Consider the following 24,927-nt stretch of genomic DNA (forward strand, 5'->3'; position numbering starts at 1 on the left):
CCAACTTATATTGACCCCATAGAGCTTTCAATGCAAGAGAAGTTTGCCCCTGTGTGGTGAGGTGGTATCTCATCCAAATATAGTTTCTGAAATCTGATAGTACAGGGAATATGATGGTAAAGGTTGTGTTAAGCGTTTCATACATAATTGTGAAAGCAGTTAGCAGCATGGGGAGGGGAGGTCCAAGTGGTTTATCCAAGGTAAGATAGACATCAATAAACAAATTTGTTACACTTAAAAAGAAATGTTAGATATGGCCCTTTCCGCACGGACCATTTACAGCGGCCCAGGGACAGCAAAAACGCTGTCCCTGGACAGCTGTTCGCACAGGAGGCACTGCTGGATCGCAGCAGCGCCGTCCTGGCCACCCAGGAGTGGCGTGAAGCCGCTCCTAATAACCTCGCTCGTTGAGCTGTCCCAGTTGTAAGTTTGATGGGCTGCAAAGAAGGAAGCTTTGAAAGAGTCTTCTACCTTGTGATACAGGTAATGCCTACAGGAAGGAAAGATTTAAAAGAGAGCAGAAGAAGCTGTTTTGACTTAAAACACCGTCTTCCCATCGGCGCGGTACGAACCGCACCGCTGGGAAGACAGCGCTTTCCCCATTCCCTCCACTCACCTCGTCCTTCAGCGTGCTCTGGAGGCCGCCAGGGACCCGCCCACGCTGCCCTCCAACCTCCAGGGGTCGGAGGGCAGCGTGGACGGGTCCCTGATGGCCTCCAGAGCAACGCTGGAGGACGAGGCGAGTGGGGGGGACGCAGAAGAGGGGGCTCCATGCGAAGCCACCTCTTCTGCACCGGCATCTGCGGGGCCGCTCGCATGCTCCCGTGCGAATGGCCCCCACCCCTCCACCGGTGTAATTTCTGCCGGTGGAGAGATGCAGCGGAAAGGGCCTATGATTACCAAATGTTCACCATCCAGGTAGTACTCACAAACAGAGGCGTATCTAGCATGGTGTAGGCAGGGCGCTTACGCTTGGCACAGCTTGACGGGGGCACTGTGCCACTGCTGGGAAAGTGTAGCAAGGTCAGCCATAGTGGGCAGAGGCAGGCCATGAGGCCAAGCCTGGGCAGCTGCAAGAAGAACAAGGACAGTGCGACTCCCCCTTCCTCCTGGGTCTCCCACCACAAGGCAAATGCCTTTCACCTTGGTATCAGAGGCCAGCCGAAATGAGCAAAATCAGGTGGATAGCAGAGGGAAGCCCTGCAGAAAAGGCTGAGGGGCTTGCAGACTGTTGGGTTGCGAACTGCATCTCTCCTCTTCCCTTCCTTCCTCCCTCCCCATTGCTCTCTGCACCTCTCCTCCTTCCCTGCCCGCTGCCTGGATCGCTCTCCCTCGATTGCTCTCATCACCTCTTCTGATGTTATGGTAAAGTTATCAAAAAGCTGATATTATGATAAAAGTAACATTATCTAAAAGATGGGTGTCAGATATTTGGACAGGGACACAATTTCAGCTATTTTCCATACATACACTCCGAAAAGATCTTGTGGAAATCAATGAGGTTACATCATTTACCTCAAAGACAATCCTTGGAGACAATCTGGAAACTTCAAGAAGGCACAAAACTCTACAGTCAGTTTCCTATCAGGATCTAAGCTGTGTGCACGTATTACACTTGTTCTGTCGTTCCTTCATTGGTTATCAATTAGTTTCCGGGTTTGATCAAAAGTTCTATAAAATCCTTAGGGTGTTGTGGGTTTTCTAGGTTGTATGGCTCTGTTCCAGCAGCATTTTCTCCTGACGTTTCGCCTGCATCTGTGGCTGGCATCTTCAGAGGAAGATCCTTTGAAGATGCCAGCCACAGATGCAGGCGAAACGTCAGGAGAAAATGCTACTGGAGCACGACCGTACAACCCAGAAAACACACAAAACCCTAGTGATTCCAGCCGTGAAAGCCTTTGACAATATATAAAATCCCTCATGGCCTGGATACCACAAAACCCTCTCTCCCAATATACTCCTCTGAGACCCCTTCGTTCATCTGAGCAAGGCCTTTTGAAAACACTGTGCTGAAAATGGGTATGATCAACAGCTTCCCGTATCTGTGGAGGGCCCTGCCTAATAAGGAAGGCACCCGCGCTACTACCATTCCACTGAAACATGCAAAAAATGGAACTGTTAAAAAGGCATTTTTAAAAAAAGGGAATACTGGTGTGGCTTTAATGTTTGTGGAATATTTTTAGACAGCTTCATTGCATTTGTTGTTCAGCTACAGCAGGGGTCCCCAAACTTTTTAAACAGGGGGCCAGTTCACGCATGGCCAGAGCCCAGCCGGGGGCCAGACCAAGTGCCGCCCGCGGGGGGGGGCATCCATCCGCCCTCGACCCGCCCCTGGCCGAGCCCCCCACCCCCGCGGTCCCCTTCCAATCCGGCCCTGAAGCTCTGCTGCCTTTCTCTCTCCCCCCTTTGCTGCATTGGTACGGTCCCCTCCGGCCGCTTGGAATGAGCAGCGAGTCGCCAGCGCTTAATGCTGTTTGTAAACCTGGGGAAAAGGAGATAGAGAAGGGGGAGATCCGCTTCTGCCCAGTGGGCCGGATAAATGTCTTCCGGGGGCCTGATTTGGCCCCCGGGCCGTAGTTTGGGGACCCCTGAGCTACAGTTTTGATTGTATTGTTTGCTTTTTTTAAAAAAAAAACCCTGTCATCTACAGTGAGGAACACAGACTATAAAAAGTAAACATTAAAAAAATCATTCTCTGAGTTTGCTTAATGCCTCGCTCAGGGAGGTTTACGCCTGATCTTGTAAAGAGGCCACGGTACTGGCTGTAGCGTCATGCACTGGCTGTATCATATGCAGAGTTACACCCTTCTCAGCCCATTTAATTTAGAAGTTAAAACTCTCCTTAGGATGGTATTGTAATTGCATAGGTGTCAAACTCGTGCCCCTCCAGATGTTATGGACTACAGTTCCCATCATTCCCTGCCAGCATGCTGGCAGGGGGTGATGGGAACTGTGGTCCATAACATCTGGAGGGCCGCAAGTTTGACACCTGTGCAATAGAGCAATCCTAAGAACCTTTTCCTGGGAGTAAGCCCCATTGAATAAACCTGAGTAGCAGACTTGTTTAGCATGCATTCTCGGTAATTGTATAGCAGGAGAGGGGAAGGGATGACAACAATTTTGCGGTAAATGAGATGTGATCGTACGCATACTAACTTCACAGTAAGCCCCACAGAAACTGCCAGTGAGTAAACGTGCTTAGGATTGAGATCCATGTCTGAGTTAATTTATAGGCTTAAGATTCAGAAAGACAAAACGCATACACATTTTGAATTTGCACTTTTGGCTGCAGACCTTTCATTCTGAGTAAATATTTAGCGTTATTTACACTGCATTGCTTATAAAGTTCATCACACTGTGTACCTTACAATAAATCCCTGTATATGGAAGATTTGGATATTAGTAATAATTTATCTTTGACAGCATGTGTTTGAATAGTTCCATAAACAAGACCTTTTACTTACTTCAAAGCAGGCTTAATGAGCAAGGCAACATATTCGGTTGCTAACAGACTGAAAACCTCATTATGAAATCTGTGTAGTACATTTGTTACCAAGGAAACATACCAGAGCACTGAAACATTGTGATTTCTGTCTCGCAAAAGAATTCCCTCAATAATGCTTAAAAAAAAAACCATGAACACAAATATCAACATTTTGGGAATAAAGGTGAAGGAATTTATGCTAAAATAGTTGTTGTTTCAAGGCAGAGATCCCTAGATAAACTTCAAACACTTACATAGACATGCTAAAGAAACATATGGGGCACAATCTAGGGGGCTGATACTGTAGACCAGGGGTAGGGAACCTGCGGCTCTCAGATGTTCAGGAACTATAATTCCCATCAGCCCCTACCAGCATGGCCAATTGGTGCTGACAGAGGCTGAAGGGAATTGTAGTTCCTGAACATCTGGAGAGCCGCAGGTTCCCTACCCCTGATGTAGACACTAAAATCAGGATTCAAGGAAAGTTAGCCACTTTTCAAATCTCTTGGAGGAAGAACTTTGCATATGCTTAACTCCACTATTTAAGTCAACAAGGCTTCCAAGTACTTAATCTTGGCCGGGTCGTGTGTCTAATGTTTACACTATCCACACAATACTTTGGACTGCATGGTACAGGCTGCCAGAGAAACGAAGGCCAAAATCACACATGCAATGAATTACAAAATTCAGGAAAGCTGAAAGGTGACTATAAAATTATCCCTATTACATGACCATCAATCAATTCAGGAACATGAGAATAAGCAAATTTTAAAATACACACGTTCAAGCAATATGAAGATCGCCTTTGTAAAAAGTTGTACTCCAACAAAAGAAGGGAGTAAAAAACGCTTTTTGCGACACACCATAATTAAGCTGATCTGGCGCTGTATAGAGGATGCAAGGGGAGGGATGACTATGCTATAAACAGGATGTAGGTACTACAGTGAGCCTCCTCTTAGCCCACCTACATCAGTCTCTTTACAAGCAACAATGGATCCTACAATGCCAGAGGTGCTGCTTCCTCCTCTTCCTCCTCCACTACATTCCTTTGTGCCCCTTTATTTTGCCATGGTGGTATATTTCTTCAGGTCACATGACCTTGGAGCCACACAGGTATGGTCATGCAGAATTATGCTTATCTAAAGAGCCCTTTGTCTATGGTTACTGCTCCAGTTTGGCATCCCAAATGAACCAGTTTTGTTGATACGTCCACATGACACCCTTTCCTAATCGCCCTCTTTCCAGGTTTTCCCCTGCTATGCTCTGATCTTCCTCAAACCTGATTTGATACAATCTTTTTGGAAAGATCACAGTCAAAGCCCGCCTACTCCCCATGTAGACAAGAAAAAGTGCAAATTTTGGAATGTCCTATTGAGAGATGACTTATGGTGACCCTGTATGGCCAACTGGCCATGCTGCCAGGGGCTGGTGGGAATTGTAGTCCATGAACATCTGGAGAGCCACAGGTTGCAGACCCCTGATGTAGCGTTTTCAAGGTAAGAGACATTGCCTGCCTCCTCGGCACAACCTTGGTATTCCTTGAAGGCTGCCCGTCCAAATTCTAACCCATTTTCACTCCAGTAACCTCAAAGACCCTCTTCATTACAGTGATAAACCTTTACCCTTATATCTTTGAAGGCTAGAAACATCCTTTAAAAAAAATCAAAGCTGGAAATTCAGAGGATCTAACAGATCAATAAATCACTATAATGCGTTAACAATCTAACGATTTCTGTTCTTGTTTTTTAAGACCTCCAGTGGCTCAGTGAGAGAAAAATGAAGGGGAAATGGCAGTTAAGGGAGGAAAGGCCACATCTAACACCGATACGAATGCTCTGTAGCCAATACAAATGACCCTGCATTCACAGCAGCAATGACAGGGACCTATGTCAGCCAACAGAAGCCATGAAACTCTTGAATGCACACAAGAAAACACACAAAATAATGTGCAAGCAAAGCCATTGTTTTAAACATTTAGCCATCCAGTTAACTCTGCCTCAGAGGTTATGGGTTGCCTTACGAAGCCACAAAAATGTCAAAAGTGGGAATCATCTATTACAGTGGTGGGCAACCTTTAACACCCAAAGAGCGATTTGGACTCATTTTCCACGGAAAAGAAAACACTTGGAGCCGCAAATACTTTTTGACATTTAAAATGAAGATAACACTGTATATATTGTTTTTTAATCTTTACGCTTTGTATAAACAATTATAGTGTGTTGCTTATGAAATCCATGAAGTGCTACAGAGAAAATGATATTTTATTTATGTAAAGAACACATTTTGAACTCTTAAAAATAACAAAAAAACACATGCCGAGTTGAAGGTCTCTTTCAAATGAATTAAAAAGCTGAACTTAAATTATCCATGTAGCAATGCCGTGAGCCGTCATCCAAACGGGAAGGATAGACAGCGGCAGCAACGCCAATGACAGCAAGTTGCACTTGGGACCCAGCAAGCGTGCCTCCTTCCCCGGCCCCTCCTTCCTCCCTCCCTCCGGCGTCCTTTCCCCTCCTTCCCTCGTCTGGCACCTGCTGTCACCTGCCCGGCTGGGGGCGTCCTCCGTAGACGGCCTGGGGTAGTTGTGCGCTTGCTTATTATGGCAAAGCGTGGTCCTCAGGTTGCTCAGGTCCCAAGCCACATGGAGCCGCAGTACAAGGATGAAAGAGCCGCATGCAGCTCTGGAGCCGCGGGTTGCAGACTCCTGATCTATTATGTTCCCAGTTCTGCACTAGAGTCGCTTCACACATCACTTTTTATAGGTGTATGCAGTGGTGGGATTCAAATAATTTAACAACTGGTTGATTACAAGCACCATTTTAACAACCGGTTCTGCTGAACTGGTGCGAACCTGCTGAATCCCACCACTGGGTGTATGCCTAATATGTTTTGAAACGTAAATTTCAAAATATAAATAGTGAATTTGTCAACGAATTTACCTGCTGAGGTCAAAGCAGAATAGACTACAGCTCCTTGTTAAATACATGTTTGCTGTTATTAAATCTATGAAAGCATTCTCAGAGGATGCACACTGATAAACCTATGGTTCCTTTGCAATTTTAAAAAAAGGTATGCCAAGGAATCACATTACTGTAACTTTCCACTCAATTAAAATTTGTTTCAGCATTACCCCTTTGAAGAATCCAATTAAAGTAACATCAAGAGGAATTTTTAAGCAAACCTTAATAATATGCATTTGATCACCACCACGTATGACACGGAAAAGTCAAATGAAATCTTCCAACCATATCTGATGTTACTTTCAAAGTCAATGTCATCATTTTGGAAAAGTAACAACAATATTGTTTTTGTTGAGACGAATGTTTGGCAAGTGTCAGGAGACTGATTCAGACAGTGTGTCAAACCCAAAGATTGTATAACTTTAAATGAGAACTATTGCATATTTTATTGTTTTTCTTGGAATTTCTACTTAAGTTCAGTTTTGTAACCCGAGAACTAACTAGAACAGCCAACCACGGCTAAAAAGTAATCTGATTATCAGCCATGCCAGACTTCAGTCTGCAGAAAACTGCAGAAACCAAAAATGGGCATGTAACAGCTAAATCAACATTTTAGCTCAGGATGTTCTTTTAGTCTGATTCAGAGTTCAGCGAAATTCAAAACACACCACATCTCAGGGCTGGTTGGTTGATCTTATAAAAGATAACATCTTACTAATCCTGGGAAATAGGTGTGTACCTTGTAAGTGTAAGCACCTCAGGTTTTCTTTTTAAAAAAACAAGTTGTGCTGGCAAACACAGAGCCATTATCAGCTGCAGAACAGCTAACTATTCTGTGTTTCTCTGACCTAACATAACCTCAGGTACAAGATACATTTAAATGCCTGCATAATAAAAAAAAGAGAATAAGAATAACATTTCTACATAGTTCGTATTTCTTATTCAATTAAATCTATATCCTGCCCTTCCTCCAAAGAGCTCACAGAGCACCGCATGTAAGTTCCCTATTTTACATATGCAACAGTTCTGCAAGGGACCTAACCTGGATAACAAGCCACAACTTATGGGAAAAGCTAAAGCGGTATGGCATTGAATCTCATCTTACCTCCTTTAAAAATTTTGTAACTGTCCAACTACAGGTGTTGCGGTGAGGTGTGCTTTTAAGTGTTTGAATTGATGGGCAAAGTTAAGAGACTCGGAAAAAAGCAGTTAGAACTGAGACCTGGGAGAGTTAAGACCAAGAGTTTCTGGTTAGCTGTTAACTGCTCTATAGTTCTTATTGTTAGTTGTAAACAAACCTGTTTTAAACCACTACGGTTGTCCTGCAATCCATCCTGACATGGTGTCAGAAGTTTGAACTCCAGTTGTCTCCACAGCTTTTGCTAAGGTCTGCAGTTTTTTCCTTCAAGACTGAAGGACAAGAGAGCAGAGAACTGATACAGAAGAAAATAGAAAAGTTTTCCCCATCAGAAGCCTTTGACTGGAAACAGTGGCCCCTTCCGCACACGCAAAATAATGCGTTTTCAAACCACTTTCACAACTGTTTGCAAGTGGATTTTGCCATTCCGCACAGCACTGAAAGCAGTTTGAAAGTGCATTATTCTGCATGTGCGGAATGAGCCAGTGTTTCTCCAGGTACAGAATTGCCACCAAATTGCATGGGGAGGTAGAAGAGATCCGTACCCAAGAAAGATGATTCAGTGCATATCGTGTAGAAAACAACAGAACAAAGCTATCAAGCATGAACACTGTATTCTTCCAGCCATAGATTAAATCCGTCCAAGATCAGCCGATGCCCGTGTATTTTCACTGCTGGATTTTGGCAGATTTGCTTGGAGCCTGAAAGAGTGAAACTAACCACTTTCATTACTCCTCTTGGCCAATATTTCTTTGACAGATTGCCATTTGGAATTGCCAGCACTCCAGAGTTATTCCAGAGAGAGATGTAACAGCACCTAGAACAGTGATGGAGAACCTTTTCGAGACGGGGTGCCCAAATTGCAACCCAAAACCCACTTATTTATCACAAAGTGCCAACACGGCAATTTAACCAGAATACTGAGGCTTTAGTTTAGAAAAAATGGCTGGCTCTGAGGTGTGTGTTACTCGGGAGTAAACTTGGTGGTAGTTGGTGGCTTTGCTTTGAAGCAACTGTGCAATCTTCCATCAGGTGAATCACGACCCTAGGAGGTTTTACTCAGAAGCAAGCCCCATTGCCAGCAATCGAGCTTACTCCCAGGAAAAGGATTGCGCTTTAGTTCTTCACATGAAAATCAGTGGGGTTAACAGCTCTTAACAGGGTTACCTACACTGCTTCCCCAAACCTAGGTCTTAGGTTTAATGCTAATAATCGAGCCCAGCAGCCCAGGCTAGCCTAGATTGGGGGGGGGGGACACTCTGTTTGCTCGTGCCCACAGAGAGGGCTTTGAGTGCCACCTCTGGCACCAGTGCCATAGGTTCGCCACCACTGACCTAGAAGGCATATCCATTCACATGGATGACATCTTGGTCTCTATGGCCATACGGAAGAAGAGCATGACGATCAACTAAACAAAGTTCTTCAAACCTTACAGAAGGCAGATCTACACCTGAACAAACGTAATAAGTCATCTTCACCAAAACCTATCTAGAACATCACATGGTGTTAAACCTGACTTAAAGAAAACAGACGCAAACCAAGAAATGTGCTGAAACAGCCCCAGATTCTTTAACCTGAAATATTTTCAAAATGTTTTCACAGCTGTGCGATCTACTGAAAACATTTCCCACGTCTCTCAGTCATCCCCGAACCTTCTTTTCAGCACCATTTTCTATTGTGTTGCTGAACTCACTCTGTTCCTTCTCAACTAATTATTTTCACCATTTATTATTTGGGGGAGTTAAATCTTCAAAGCTTCGATTACATGAGCTACGGCGAATCACAACACGAGGCACTGAAGCTTCGAGTCCATGGAGAATTTTTAAAAAACACAGGCACAAAATGGCAGCCAGGAATCATTTCAAGGGGATAGTGTGAACAAATTGGGGGGGGAGGGGGATCGAAAAAAAATCGCAAACATTTTTGGGGAGTTGTGAAGAATAGGGCAGGGAGTGACTAGCCCAGTGGTGACGAACCTTTGGCACGCCAGATGTTATGGACTACAATTCCCATCAGCCCCTGCCAGCTTGGCCAAAGGTTCGCCACCATGGGACTAGACCAAGAGCTTGCAAGCTTCAGTGGCAGAGTTGGGATTTATTTATTTTGTTAGACTTATAGGCCGCCTTATCCCCGAGGGGCTCAAGCTTTGGTCTCCCAGATACTAATCCAATATTCTAATCATACCACACTGAATCTGCAACCTACAGATTCACAAGGGGAACGAAGGTTCACTTTCCCAAAGTTCACATGACATTCCCTGAGTCTTTTGAAGTTCATGAAGAGAAAAGTGTGAAGGGAATATCTTTGGACTAGGGGTGCAAAGCAAAGTCTAATGTCTGCTTTTCGGAGGCCCGCACATGCAGAATAATGCACTTTCAATCCACTTTCAATGCACTTTGTAGCTAGATTTTACTGTGCGAAATAGCAAAATCCACTGACACACAATTGTGAAAGTGGACTGAAAGTGCATTACTCTGCTTGCGCGGAAGGGGCTTGTGTCTCTAATGCCAGCAGGGTAGAAGAATGATTCGCTCATTCCACACATGCAGAATAATGCACTTTCAAACTGCTTTCAGTGCTCTTTGAAGCTGTGCGGAATAGCAAAATCCACTTGCAAACAGTTGTGAAAGTGGTTTGAAAACGCATTATTTTGCGTGTGCGGAAGGGGCCATTGTTAAGTAATCAGTTTAGTAAGATGATATATCTTTATATTTCACAAAACTGTGAATACTGTGGAATGGAGGATGCTCTACCAATAAACATACACGTGAAATAGGGCCCCTAGATTTTAATCCAAGAAAAACACTAGTTCCAAGATGCAAGCAAGAACTGTATTTCTTACCTACAGATGTAAATAAGAACCAGTGAAATATATTTGTACCCCCATTTTCCCACAGATTAAGTATCATGAAGTAGATAGAAAGATGCTATTTCACCCCCTAGCCTCCATCTTATCCATTTTCCCAAGAAATTATAATGTTATGGCAAAGCAGAGAGACTATTAGCAAAAACAGATTATGAAGCAGCTTGCTGAAGGATACTTTTGAATAATTATTGAAGAGCTAAATGGTACACAGTTATTACTGTACATTAGTTTGTCACTAATGAAGAAGCAATTTAATAATTCTTTGCTCTTAGGCACCATGGAATTAAGTTATATACTCGTCTCTACACACAGAAGTTGTTTAGAATGGCACTGATGAATCTCGGGAGGCACCCTACACCAGTCTTGTAAACATGGATTAAAAAAAAATAACGAGTAGGAAAATCCCAGTTTCAAGTGATATCGGTTACTAGATTTAGACATAGTCTTAATTTGCCAGATTGGAGAAAAACCCCAAATCTGAAAGTGTTTTAGCAGTGCTGGGAGAAAAGAGACAGAGAGAGAGAGAGAGAAAGACAGAAAGAAAGAGAGAGAGAGAGAAAGAAAGAGAGAGAGAGAGAGAAAGAGAGAGAGAGAGAAAGAGAGAGAAAAAAAGAAAAAAGAGAAAAGAAAGAAAGAAAGAAAGAAAGAAAGAAAAAAAAAGAAAGAAAGAAAGAAAGAAAGAAAGAAAGAAAGAAAGAAAGAAAGAAAGAAAGAAAGAAAGAAAGATCCTCTCCCTTTCACTTCTTCTTGGGTCTTCAATTAACCTGCAGTTCAACTACACTACACAACCTCTGGCTCTGACTTCTTTCCAGGGATGCTTTGCATTTGCTACAGTGCTCGGTGCGCAGGCTCACAGAGCAATACCGCCTGCTCATTTTCCTTTTCTCCTCCCTCAGAAACAACAAATAAACATAAACAACAAGGCTCTGTGCATGTGAAAGAGAAATCACCGACAAGCAGGGAAACCCAAGATCTGTCGACTGGGTCCTCCCCTCTCGACCAAACATTCTCCTCCTCGCAGCTATTTCTTTCCCGCCCCTCCTCCTCCTCCTCCTCCTCATTTTCGTCTTTTTAGGTCAAAGTCGGAGTCTGGTTTCTGCTGGACGAAATTCCAGCACTAGGACGCCCGCTGCCCGTGTGTCAGCCTGGATCTGTGTTTTAAAAGAAGAGCAAGAAGCTAGGCGAAATGAGCAGAGGGAAGCGTGCCAGATTTTCTACCGGCTGTCCTGCCAGATTCTTTACGGACTTCTCCAATATTACAACTCTGGTCCAGCGTCAAGCAAACGCATGTTGAACCTTGTGATGCACAACATCAACAGTTTCACACCTGTCCCGCCCCCCCACCTTCATATGTCTCAGACCCAGCGATCTCTGCTCATGGACAGCTGCTGTTGGGATGAAAACTTAAAAGATGCCACAAGATACTTCTATTTGGATCTCCTACAACTAACAGGTTGAGGCTCTGGAATCTATCCTAACATCCCGCACTTCCCAGATACACACATTCAGCCTCCACATGCACACACGTTTCCTTGAGGGCACCTCTCGCCTCTACACCAACCCACCTGCTTTTACCACACCATCACAACAAAGATGCTTTTCCTCCATCCCGCTACCTTTTCCCCAGAAAAGTGGGGGAGGGGGATACCTGAACTTCATTCCTTTCACGCTGTAATAAACTGGCAGATAGAAAAACAAGTCCTGGGCAACAAAATCAAAACACCCAAGAGCCTTTCGTAAGGGGCGACTGTGACACTGCGAAGCCTCCCTCCGCCCCAGTCATCTCCAACTCAAACCTGCCCCAACGAGCTGCGCTATATTTGCAGTATCTCTCCATTCGATAACTGCCCTATCACCCTCCCCAAGGGAGGGCAACTGATCTCCACAGGTCTCTAGCAGAGGCGCCTCCCCAGGCTGGATGCGTGCCAACCCAAGGGAGAGACTCCCCGCCCCTTCTCTCAGAAGGCATAACATATCTACGATATATCCCCATTCAATAACTGCCCTATCACCTCCCCCAAAGGTGACAAGTGATTCCCACAGGTCTTTAGCAGAGCTGGACTCCTGCAAACACAAGGGGGGCGCTCCCCACCCCCCACCCCCTTCTCTCAGAAGGCACAATAAGCAGCCACCCCCTCTCACAATACAGATAATACAACGCATAGACCCCTGGCACGGCTGGCACAGCCCCGCCATGGCGCCTCTGCCTCCTGCCCCCTTGCCTCCCGGCGCCCTCCCCAGACAACCACCTACCTGCACGCGCCTCTCCATGGGAATGCGATATGGCCTCGCGCGCGCCCGCGCGCGCTGGAGAGGAGAAACCCCGTGCTCTATGCGTTATATTGCATGGCACTCTCGTGTGCATCCGAGATTGTTTGGGCGAGGAGGGAGAGTTGTTGTGTCTGGAAGGGGGCGGGGGGGGAAGGTGCCCAGATCAGTGGCGGCGGCGGCGGCTGCTCTTCCTCCCCCTGCTGTGCGTGCGTGCTCGCTTGCTTGCTTGCAAGAGGTTGCCCTCCTCCTTTTGCACGGAGATATTAAATGCTCGGCGAGGGAGAGAGCTGGTCTCCGCTGCCGGAAATCGAAGCCCTGGTCATAAATATCCCACAGGAAGTGTGCAATAACGCACTCACCTACTGCTGGGCACACCCTTGGCCCCGCTTCCCCGCTGTGCAAACACACAACAACAACAACAACAACAGCAACAAGGAGTACCTCTAGTCGAGGTTGTACTTTTATCCCAGCTCACAGCTGCGCGAGGGGAGAGATTGAACAGGCGGGAAGAGAATGCATCGCCACTATTATATATCGGGGGGGGGGGGGGGGCTGGCAATTTTATTATTGCATAGCTAGCCGTGGGTGCAGAGCGGGAATGGCAACGCCATACAACAGGGTTAACATATGTATGGATCAACAAACAGCGTGCAGTAATGTGTGCAGACGTTAAATGTGGGTGTGCATTAGTTTGTGCGTGTGTGTTGAGAGAGAGAGACTATTTGCGTGCGTGCATATTGTATGTGTGCTTATGGTATATATAGAGGGAGATAAGACCCATGCATGTGCATCTATACAGTCAGTCTGGGCTTTACACCTTTATACGTGCAAATAATCCGTGCTTTTTCAAGGCAAGAGTAGTCTTGCTTTTCAGGAATTCATAGGAAAAAATGACTGGAAATATTGCATAGGCTTCCATGCACGCCAGAGATATTTACCTCCAGCAACGCAGCCGCGCTCCACAAAACGTTTTCTGTCACCCCCTTGTAGTGGGAACGATAATTTTTAGAGAGGCTGGCTCATTCCCACGCCTCGATTTTGCAAACCCCGTTTTCAAAGATATAAACCCAACAAGATTTGTGGCGTAGGGATTCTGCGCCGAGCAAGCAGCAAGAGCTGTGCGTGCATAAATGTCATTGTATAATGCACTGTATTATATACCAGTCCCTGAGGTGCCCTCAGTTTCACACTGATGTGTATTAACCCCCACGTGTGAAACCTTCTCCAACTGGTCTTCTGTAGTTTGGACCCCTTCTGGGTTTGCTTCAGAATTTCCCTGAGGGAAACCATCCCTCTTTAAAACAACCGCCACCATAATAAATCCTTAGTGTTATCATTGGAGGGGAAAGATAGAAGAAGAAGAAGAAGAAGAAGAAGAAGAAGAAGAAGAAGAAGAAGAAGAAGAAGAAGAAGAAGAAGAGGAGGAGGAGGAGGAGGAGGAGGAGGAGTTCGGATTTATACCCCCCCTTTCTCTCCAGCAGGAGACTCAAAGGGGCTTACAATCTCCTTGCCCTTCCCCCCTCACAACAAACACCCTGTGAGGTAGGTGGGGCTGAGAGAGCTCCGAGAAGCTGTGACTAGCCCAAGGTCACCCAGCTGGCGTGTGTGGGAGTGCACAGGCTAATCTGAATTCCCCAGATAAGCCTCCACAGCTCAGGCGGCAGAACTGGGAATCAAACCCGGTTCCTCCAGGATTAAGATACACGAATGCTCTTAACCAACCCCCTGCACCGCCTACTGCTGTTCTCCCTTTAACATTTATTGTTTCAGCTTCTCCCGTGCCGTTTCCCCCCCTGATGGAAAAGGATGGTGTGATGTGGGGAGCAGGAAAAGATGGAGATGCTGGAGAGAGGGAGGGAGCCTGTTATTCAATGGCAATGCAATAGACTGCACATTAAATGCATACTCTGTGGAGCTAATGTCTGCCTTTTGGAGCAGCAGCTGCGAAAGCTCTCCCCGGGTCCCTTTTTCTAACCAGAAACAGAAGAGAAAGCAGTCACAGCAGGGAAATAAAACCCGGGCTCCTTATTAAATTAAAAGAGCCCTGGTTGTGTTGTTTGTAGGAGGTTTTCATTATTGTTGTTTGGGAACTGGAAAAGTGGGGCGGTGAATGGGGAGGGAGAGAACCGAACTGCTAGTAGGTTTTCTTTCTCCCTTTTTTTTTTTGGATACGGAGAGAGCAGTATTTTGAGGCAGTGCTGCTGCTTGCTGGAGTTAGCGGATATTGCAGAGGAACTTTTCCCTTGTGTCTGGTCAGGACGCCACATTTAAGTTCGCAACTGTATTAGCCAAAGGGTTTTTTCAAATAGCAAACACCTGCTGTCTGAATGACAACTTGCTTACACAAGGAAAGAAACTTTGGCCCTACGCACAGGGTGCACTGTTCACTGCACCGTGGAGGCAAATGTTTACTGTGGCAAGATTCCTTGTGTGGACGTATTTCCTCTAGCCCCGCTTTCACTTTCCAGTCTCCACAGCAAGCGAAACCACTTGTTTTACAAATTTAACTTGCTTCGTCACCAGAGCAGGGCAAATTTGCCAGTGGGCACAGCTTTGCCCCAGACCTCTTCCTTCGGCCCACGGCCAGCCCACCTAGTCTCACCCCCCTCCCTCATACTGCTCTGCATGCTTCCCTTTGCCCTTCTCCCTGTTTCTAACTCCTTCCTGCTTCTCGTCCTGTCATATCATTTCTATTGCCCGTGGCCTGCCCGCTCCTGTACATCTTTTAATGTTTAGATTTTAAAAAATAAATAACCATATTGATAGATTGATAAATAGATAACACCACATAAAAATGTAAAAATAATAAGGTAAAGTTTCCCCTTCCAGTCATGTGCTCCAACCCTGGGAATTACCACTGCACCAGCAATGATGATTCTCATAGAGCAAACGAAACCGTTTTTTTTGTAGGAGTAAGTTTACACCATTTACTTTCCCCGGCTATTCTTTACCCCCTAGCTATGAGCTAGGTCCGTGGTGGCGAACCTTTGGCACTCCAGATGTTATGGACTACAATTCCCATCAGCCCCTGCCAGCATGGCCAATTGGCTCCACTCCATAACATCTGGAGTGCCAAAGGTTCACCACCACTGAGCTAGGTATACTCATTTACCGACCAGGAAATGGATGGATGGCTGAGTTGACTGTGAGCCAGCTGCCAGGTTATCTGACCCACAGGGGGCTCGAACTCCTGACCGTGTGAGTGGCAGTGCAAGCACTTAACCACTATGTCACACGGCTCCTAAAATAGTAGTAGTAGTAGTAGTAGTAGTAGTAGTAGTAGAAGTAGAAGTAGAAGTAGTAGTCAATCAGTCCATTTGCCCATGTATTTGATGATCAAACTGGGACATCTCCAGCCTCGTAGTTTTATACACAAGCAAGCAGTGATTCCAGCGGCCACTAATACAACAAAAAGCAAAGGTCAAGCAATTGTGAGATGTTTTTACACCCAGTGTGGCCATTTTTTTCCAGCAGCGTTGAAGGCATTTCTTTCCAAACTGCTGCCTCAGTTACTCTACGGAGCCCCTATTTGGGAAGCGAGAAGAGCCGTTACACTTGAGACTATACAATCACTGTTCATCCGCCACTTATTGGGCCTCCCTAACTCAGTCTCTTACCAAGTCCTCTGCTTAGAGACAGGAGTCTGTACACGTTCTGCCCTGGTCTGGCTCACAGTGTTCAAATACTGGCTGCGTCTCCACTTCAGAGCCTCCCCAAACAGCCTGGCTCAGCTTCTGTTAAGTGATCTATCGAATTATACCTGGCAAAATACAATCCTCAGCCAAATCCAGAAACTTCTTCTTGAGCTGTTTTGCCAAATCTGAATGGGCTAAGACAGGGGTGGCCAACCTATGGCATTCCAGATGTTCATGGACTACAATTCCCATCAGCCCCTGCCAGCATGGCCAATTGCTGGCAGGGGCACACACACCCTTCTCACGGAAAAATTTTGAGGGTATTTCAGGAGACTGAAATGGGGGAGTCCAATGGGAGCTAATAGGAGATGGGGGCTACATCTTTTGAGGGTCCATAACTTTGGACCCCCTGAACCAAACTTCACCAAACCTGGGTGGTATCATCAGGATAGTCTCCTAAAGACACCCTGAACGTTTGGTGCTGCTAGCTGAACAATTGTATCCCTGACAGCAGGCACCCCCCCCCCCAATTTCCCCAGAATCTCTCCCTTCGGCATGGATTTAAAGGGAGAATCTGAGGTCCCCAGTTTAAACATTGAAAGTGATGCTGTTTCAGGATAGGGGATAATCCACCCCAAAACAGCATCACTTTCAATATTGTTTAAACTGGGGACCCCAGAATAGCCCTTTAAGGTGGATTTAAAAGGAGAATCTGGGCTCCCTAGTTTAAACACCATTGAAAATGATGCTGTTCGGGGGTGGATTCCAGCATCTGGGGTCGGGGGGGGGGAGCAAAAACACCCATGGGGGTGGAAAACTCAGATTTTGCACTGGGCTCCATTTTCCCTAGCTACACCTCTGGGACCATGCAATCCAGACCTCACCTCCAAAGGATAATAAGCCCCTCGGGAATGGGGCGGTATAAAAGTCTAATTAATTAATTAATTAATTAATTAATACTGTAGTAATTTTATGTTTTAATGATGCTAACTATATTAATTTTTATTGCAATTGTTATTGCTGTCTATGTAACATTATTCTGTTGTTCACCGCCCGGAGCCCTCAAAAGGATGGGGCGGTATATGAATGAATGAATGAATGAATGAATGAATGAATGAATGAATGAATGAATGAATGAATGAATGAATGAATGAATGAATGAATGAATAGTACCTTTTACAACTGCAAGAGCACTTAGCATACATGAAAGCAAAAAATTGGCTTTCTGATAGGACAAGAAAGCAATTTGTATTTGTAAAGGTCCCTTTTTTATCACATACATCTTGGTGGATAGCGGAAGAATGAGACTGTTGCAAGGGAGGGAACACAGAGGGATGTATTCCTGACTTGGCTGTATTTTACAGCTGACACAGGTGTCAAAAATCATATCAGGTGTTTAGTCTGAAAGTCTCTCAAGAGTATTGTTATGATCCCCAGAGTTTTTTATACTGATCAATTCGAAGAACCTGGAATACACAAAGTAGCTTTCTAGCTTTTTACAATTCTAGCTCTTCCTAATTCCTTCTGGGACCATTTCCAGCTCACTAATCTTACCCTGCACTGAATAACTCATGAGCAGAGAGGTCAGGCAGACTTTCTTAAAGACACAAAATGCCACGTTGTCTCAAAAGTCATTTTGCTGGAGATACAAAACTGAATCACAGTCTCCTGTAATACAGCCAATTAAAGGGGAAAAAAACATTGTAAGAACAATGTTGTCGTAGGACATTTGTATAAATGACTGTAAGAATTTCCTCACAATACCTCTAGATTCCTTTCCTGGGAAAGGAGAACAAAGGGGGGGAAACTGCTTGCTGGCTTCAATAATACCGTGTTTCCCCGAATATAAGACAGTGTCTTATATTTATTTTTGCTCCTAAAGATGCACTGTGTCTTATTTTCAGGGGATGTCTTATATTTCTGTATTCTGTTCGTCAGGCATGCTTCCAAACAAAAACTTTGCTGTCTTACTTTTGGGGGATGCCTTATATTTCGCACTTCAGCAAAACCTCTACTACGTCTTATTTTCCGGGGATGTCTTTTATTCAGGGAAACAGGGTAGCAACAATATTTCATTTATACTCTGCCCTCCCCTGGCCAGGCTGGGCTCAGGGCAGCTTGCGATCCTAAAATGTTGTGATTGTATCATGTAAATTAACCTCTTGCGATCTATTATTTTGAAAATTTTGTTTTATTGTGCACATCTGCATGAGCCAACAGGCCCGTCCTGATCTTCTCACAGCCCCGCAGGCCAGCCGACAGGCAGCTCACGAGTTTTTCGCAAGCTTTGATCCAGCCTCTTCCACAGCAATCTTCTCGCAAGCACTTTCTCTTCAGCAAGGAAAGAAACAGAAGCAAGGGAAACCAACTCCTTTCCATAACGAAGTCCAATGCCTGTTATTCGCAGTCCTTTAAAATCAACGAGAAACAAACCGTCCTTCAAACAGTTCCAAATATCACAAACGATAAGGATTGGTTTCAGTATACTGACCAAAAATCAAGGCTACATGCTGAGTGAAACACTCGCAAAACAACTTGCTCCCTTTGCTTTCCCCCCTGCCTTTATCTTGTCTGACCTTCCTTAATCAGCACTAGCTGCTTTCACTCCAAGGAGAGGGTCATTATCTCCTGCAGGCCGCATTCTGACTGGTGAAGCCGTTTTGATTTAAAATGCAACTCTTGCATACAACGTCTGAAGAACGCGGATGTATTTTACAAGATTGCCCCCTTTTGATGTAGTCCATTTCCCACAAAATCTATATATATAAAAAGCTAACAGTGACTTTGTTAGTCATGCCCCTAACAGCCAGAAAACGTTGCTAGATCGGTAATCGCCCCAAATTTTCACATTGACGTTCGCTCTCCTGTTGCATATGGCAGGTAATCGGACTCCTTCAAATGCCGAAGAGTCCATACCTTCGGAGCCAGTAGTAAAACTGTATCTTTTTCCTGGCACCTGCCCAGGGCTCATGAAGCTGGCTGTGTTTAACTGTCACCCTTAGAATGTTCGTGCAGCCTGTCTGTCTGTGGCCTGAGGGCTTAGAATGCATTCAGCCTCAGATGGGCAGAGATGAGCAGTGAAAACAGTAAATAGGTAACACTGTTAGATAATACGACTGGAAGTGAAACACACACACACTTTGCTGTGTGAGACGTCAGGTGGGGTTCCCCCCCCCAACACGCAGGTAACTTTCACTCTCTGTGCCTCACCCAGTGCTACCACACAACGCACATACTCTCATACACATCCAGCTCATCCTCACAGACCTTACTCTGCCCTCCCTCACATCCAACTACACCCACTCTCACCCACTTCCTCACCCATATCTCCTTCACAGCTCTCTTTTACTAAAAAAAAAAAGCTTAGCTGGAGTTCCTGCCTTTTCTTCTAAGAAAATCCTCAGTGGGAGTGGGGGCAAACCAACACTACTGGCTTCTCGCTTCTTTTGCACACATGGCCCATTAAGAAACCCAGGGAGCTGGCTCCTCGGGATCTGAATCGCATCTCACCACCCTGCCTCCTCTGCTGCCTGGACTGGGACAGTGCCTCCCCTTTTGCCCCAGTTCTTGTCTTTACTCCCAAGCCAGGACTTCGTGCGGTAATGTCAAATCCAGCCCTCATTGGGACAGTAGGGGATTCACACTCTGGATTAAGTTCCGTTGTGGAATGTAGAAAGGAGTTACTTTTATACTAAAAAAACAAGACAGTACCATATAACGATGTGCATTGAAAAGGGAAAGAGGGATTCCATTTGACCACCTCAAAAGGCTATGCTGGGGATCATTGGACCTGCATGGACATCTGTGTGGGTTGCGGATTGTGATGAGAAGGACAATTGCCACAGCAACGCGTGGCCGGGCCCCGCTAGTTTCCTATAAAAATAGAAAGTGTGCACCAAATCATCGCTTCACTCAGCAAAAGCCAAACATGGAGGTAAGACGGCCCTCCAATTAAAGCTTCCTTCTTTTGACCTCTTGCCTCTCTGCTTCCATTATTGGCCTGGAACACTGAGATACAGAACTGATATCAAACTGGGACATATCAACGTCTGAATCAGAACTGAGAGTCTTAATGGCATTTCCTTCTTTCTGTGGTATGTTGCTGGTGGGAAGTGTTGCTTTCCACAGGATCCTTGCCATTTCCTCTCTTATTTCCTCTGCTTCTTCTTTGGTGAGGTGTGAAATGGCCACAGAGAGAAACACATCTTACCAATGACGTGCCTCTGAAGATGCCAGCCATAGATGCAGGTGAAATGTTAGGAGCAAAAACTACCAGACAACGGTCACACAGCCTGGAAAACCCACAACACCCTATCAAAGCTCACTGTGTCAGATGTCATGAAAGCTTACACCCTGGAAAATGTTATTGGGTTATAAAGTACTACTGGATGCAAATTTTGTTCTGCCACTACAGACTAGCACGGCCAGCTCCCTGGAGCATCCCCCAGTGCTACCTCTCATCCAGTGGTGGGATCCAAAAATTTTAGTAACAGGTTCCCATGGTGGTGGGATTCAAACTGTAGAGTAGGGCCAATGGGGCTGGGCAGGGCACGACGGGGGCGTGGCCAGGCATTCCTGGGGCGGGGTATTCCTGGGCAGGGCTGTGGCAAGGGCCATCAGCAGCCACCGCGCCTCGCCAACCTTGCTGGAACGACAGCACTTGCGAGAGGGCTGCAGGCTTCGCCACGCACGCCGGTGCACCTCCTGCTAGACTGCTTCAAGTTCTGCGCGCTACTGCTGAGAGGAGGGGCGTAACTAAGGCAAAAATCACGTGACAAAATCACCAATTAGTAACCCCCTCTCGGGTACCTGTGAGAACCTGCTGGATCCCACCTCTGCTCTCATCTACAAGAAAACAAACTCAGGAACTATATAACAATGCTGTAGCCAGACTGTTGCTGTTACTGCTATTTACCTGTATTGTACTGTTCCTTTGCAATTCTCGATTCACAACAAGCTTCAGCAGTGCTTTTAGATGAAAAAAACAGTCATGTAATATAAGAACAACTGAGACTGTTCAGCAGGGACATCTGATTTTCTGGTACTTGTTCCCTGGCCAATTACTGCTTCTGATTTGCCTTCAGAGGGAGATCGTAGAGATATCTTTTCAAAACCTTGTAAGTATGAGTTATTACAGTTGCTCTTCTTCATATTTTAGTCTTCTTCCAAGGGTACCTAGAAATTAAAAGCTGCTCTGAGCCTTTTGTGTGCCTGCACTGAGGAACCACAAAACACACAGTATTATTTCACACATTAAGGCTGGTGTGATGCGTTCTGAACAGCCAATAACCTGCTAGGACAGTGATGGCGAACCTTTTTGAGACCGAGTGCCCAAATTGCAACCCAAACCCCATGCCAAGTGCCAACCCGGCAATTTAACCTGAATGCTGAGGTTTTAGTTTAGAAAAAACCGGTTGGCTCCCTCTTCCTCCGCCCCACCCGCTTGAGCAGGGGCCAGTCTGCTCTATCCTCCAGCAAGTCCCGCGCGCACCGCTCTGTGCCTCTCTAGCATCTCTGTCTCCTCTGCACCACCTGCCCCCCTCGGGCAGCAACCACCCGGAGTACAGACACCAGGCCCGCCAGCCAAGTCCTCCCTGCTCACCGCAGTGCATGCATGTCATGCTCAGTGCCTCAGGCCAGCCTAGATATGTGTGTGTGGGGGGAGGTGATTTTCCACCCCCACATAACAAACTCTGTGTGCGTGTGCCCACAGAGAGGGCTCCGAGTGCCACCTCTGGCACCCGTGCCATAGGTTCGCCATCACTGTGCTAGGACACCTTTGTTTTTCTAATGTCACCAAAATAATAAATGGCCCCAGCCTACAGATGGTGAAAAGAGAAAGGTGAGGAGAGAGAAAGGCTGAGTCCATAATGCATGGTGTGAGAACAGGGGCATAACGAACACACAACAATTCTGATTTCCATCTGTGAACGGCTGGCGGAATGTTGCCATAGTGAATGATTATATTTCATCACATTAGCAATGTTAGCAATGCAGAGCCAGTATTCCTTTCTCTCTTGGAGAGACTAGAGAAAAGATAATTGCTTGTTTGTAAGAACTGGTGGTAGAAAGTGCCCTCAAGTCGCAGCCAACTATGGCAACCTCCTAGGGTTTTCAAGAGATGTCTAGAGGTGGTTTTTACATTGCCTCTGTGTAGAGACTCTGGACTTCTTTGGTGGTCTTGGTGGTCTCCTATCCAAATACTAACTAGGGCTGACCATGTTTATCTTTTAGAATCAGATGAGATTGGGCTAGCCTGCACTATCCAGGTCAGGGCTTGTAATAATGACCCCACATGTACAATGAGGTTACTGACCAAGGTCTTAGTCTTTAAGGCTATAAACCAGTGATGGGATCCAAAAATTTTAGTAACAGGTTCCCATGGTGGTGGGATTCAAAGAGTGGCATAGCGCCAATGGGGATGCGCGGGGCACGATGGGGGCGTGGTCGGGCATTCCAGGGGCGGGGCATTCCTGGGCGGGGCTGTGGCAAGGACGCAGCCGCTGCGCCGGTTCTGAGTGGGAAATGAATGCACACAGGCGCAGGCTGCCATGCACGCCAGTGCACCTCCTGCTAGACTGCTTCAAGTTCCGCGCGCTACTGCTGAGGAGCGGAGGAGTGGCGTAACTAAGGCAAAAATCACCAAGGCAAAATAACCAATTAGTAACCCCCTTTCGGCACACACAAATAATTAGTAACCTACTCTCGGGAGCCTGTGAGAACCTACTGGATCCCACCTCTGCTATAAACGGCCTTGGGCCTGTATACTTGAGGGACCGCATCTCCCAATATCGCCCTGTTAGGACCCTCCAATCTTCGGAGGAGTGCCTATTAGTGGTCCCTGGCCCAAAACACGTCCGGCTGGCCTCCACCAGGGCCAGGGCCATTACGGTCTTGGCCCCCCTCTGGTGGAACAGTCTCCCTAGAGAGACCAGGGCTCTGCAGGACTTAGTGAGCTTCCGCAGGGCCTGCAAAATGGACCTGTTCCGCCAGGCATTTGGCCAGCCGGGCTGAGTGTGGTTACATCGTCCCAGCCTCTGGTGGGCTTGGGGTGGGAGTGGGGGTAGGATTTTATTGCCATCCAAACTGTTGTGGATCTCACTCTGGTTTTAGATTATTTTTGCCTGATTTTAATATTAATGATTCTAGGACAGTGATGGCGAACCTTTTCGAGACCGAGTGCCCAAATTGCAAACCAAAACCCACTTATTGATCGCAAAGTGCCAACACAGCAATTGGTAACCTGAATACTGAGGTTTCAGTTTAGAAAAAACAGTTGGCTCCAAGGTGTGCGTTACTCGGGAGTAAGCTTGGTGGTAGTTATTGGCTTTGCTTTGAAGCGACCATGCACCTGTTCGAACGGGTGAATCATGACCCTAGGAGTGTTTACTCAGAAGCAAGCCCCATTGCCAGCAACCGAGCTTACTCCCAGGTAAAGGATCACGCTTTAGTTCTTTGCATGAAAATCAGTGGGGTTTAACAACGCTTAACAGGGTTACCTACACTGCTTCCCCAAGAGCCCAGCGGCCCAGGCCAGCCTATATAAATAAATAAATAAACAAACAAACAAACAAATAAATAAATAAATAAATAAATAAATGGTGCTTACGAGGAAACACAAGAGGTGTGTTTGTGAGTGACTGAGTCCACACTATCCAGATCTGTTTGGAATAGCTACTGCTTTAACATTCCCATTTGGATTTTAAATGAAACTTAGTGTGATAGCATAAACGCCATTTTGAACATCCTAATTCTACTCTCAAAGAGCCCACAGGCTCAGCATTAAGTTATTTAACTGGTAACTTCAGCAGAATTCATTCATTCCTTAAAGATTAGATGAGAAAATGCTCTCTTGTGGCTTCAAGGAGCTCTAAGCCACTATCGCTTTAGTTAACAGTGACACCTGCTGTTAACAACAGCTTTCCACTTCATGCATGGTGCTTCAAAGATGCTGTTCTTTAAGCAACAGAGTAATTTATATGGATTTATCTGAACAAGTTATTTTTCTGATACATCCTTGAAATCGCTGGAATGCACCATGTTTAAATCTTCGTTCAAAAAATTAAATAATGCAACCTTTTTGTCATTCATTGTTTTCTGGTCTCTCAAGAGTGCAGCCGGTTTGGGTGATTTATTTGTGTGGAATTATTTCTTTCTCTCTATGACAGGTGTCAGTCTGCAGTAAAGCTTACAGAAATTGCAGCTAAATTCCACAGTATTGGACCTTTTTTTTGCAGCTATTAGAAATACTGCTGAAAAATTAGTTCCAGAGATTTTTGATGAACTCCGCAGCAGTCAGATACGTGTCTCGATGCACTGAGATGCTACTTGCCTAGCTTTAGCTCCTTAGCATGGAGCAAGTTAACACTCTTTTCTCCTCTGATAACATGCCTATGTACTGGGCCATCTTTTCCCAAAGAACATTTGATACCATCCCAAAATGGCAGTGAAACTGGCAATTCTCAGGCCCAAAGAACCCAAGGAATAAATTTTTCATTGTACTGAATCCAATTTATGCCGTTCCTTAACTGGAGGGGATGAGTAGGATCGTCCTCTTTGCCTTGAGGGGAGAA

General features: G+C 45.7%; 1 protein-coding gene across 1 annotated transcript in view; it reads right to left on the reverse strand.

Annotated features, from left to right (window-relative positions):
* KIAA1958 (KIAA1958 ortholog) overlaps window positions 1-11,441 on the reverse strand; it is a 59,209-nt gene extending 47,768 nt beyond the window's left edge. The window contains exon 1 of the mRNA XM_048504238.1: window positions 11,415-11,441. The gene's annotated coding sequence lies outside the window, so the exon portion shown is untranslated. The remainder of the gene's footprint in view (window positions 1-11,414) is intronic.
* Window positions 11,442-24,927: the final 13,486 nt, after the last annotated feature.

The sequence above is a fragment of the Sphaerodactylus townsendi genome, linkage group LG07, assembly GCF_021028975.2.
Source record: "Sphaerodactylus townsendi isolate TG3544 linkage group LG07, MPM_Stown_v2.3, whole genome shotgun sequence".
Taxonomy (NCBI): Eukaryota; Metazoa; Chordata; class Lepidosauria; order Squamata; family Sphaerodactylidae; genus Sphaerodactylus; species Sphaerodactylus townsendi.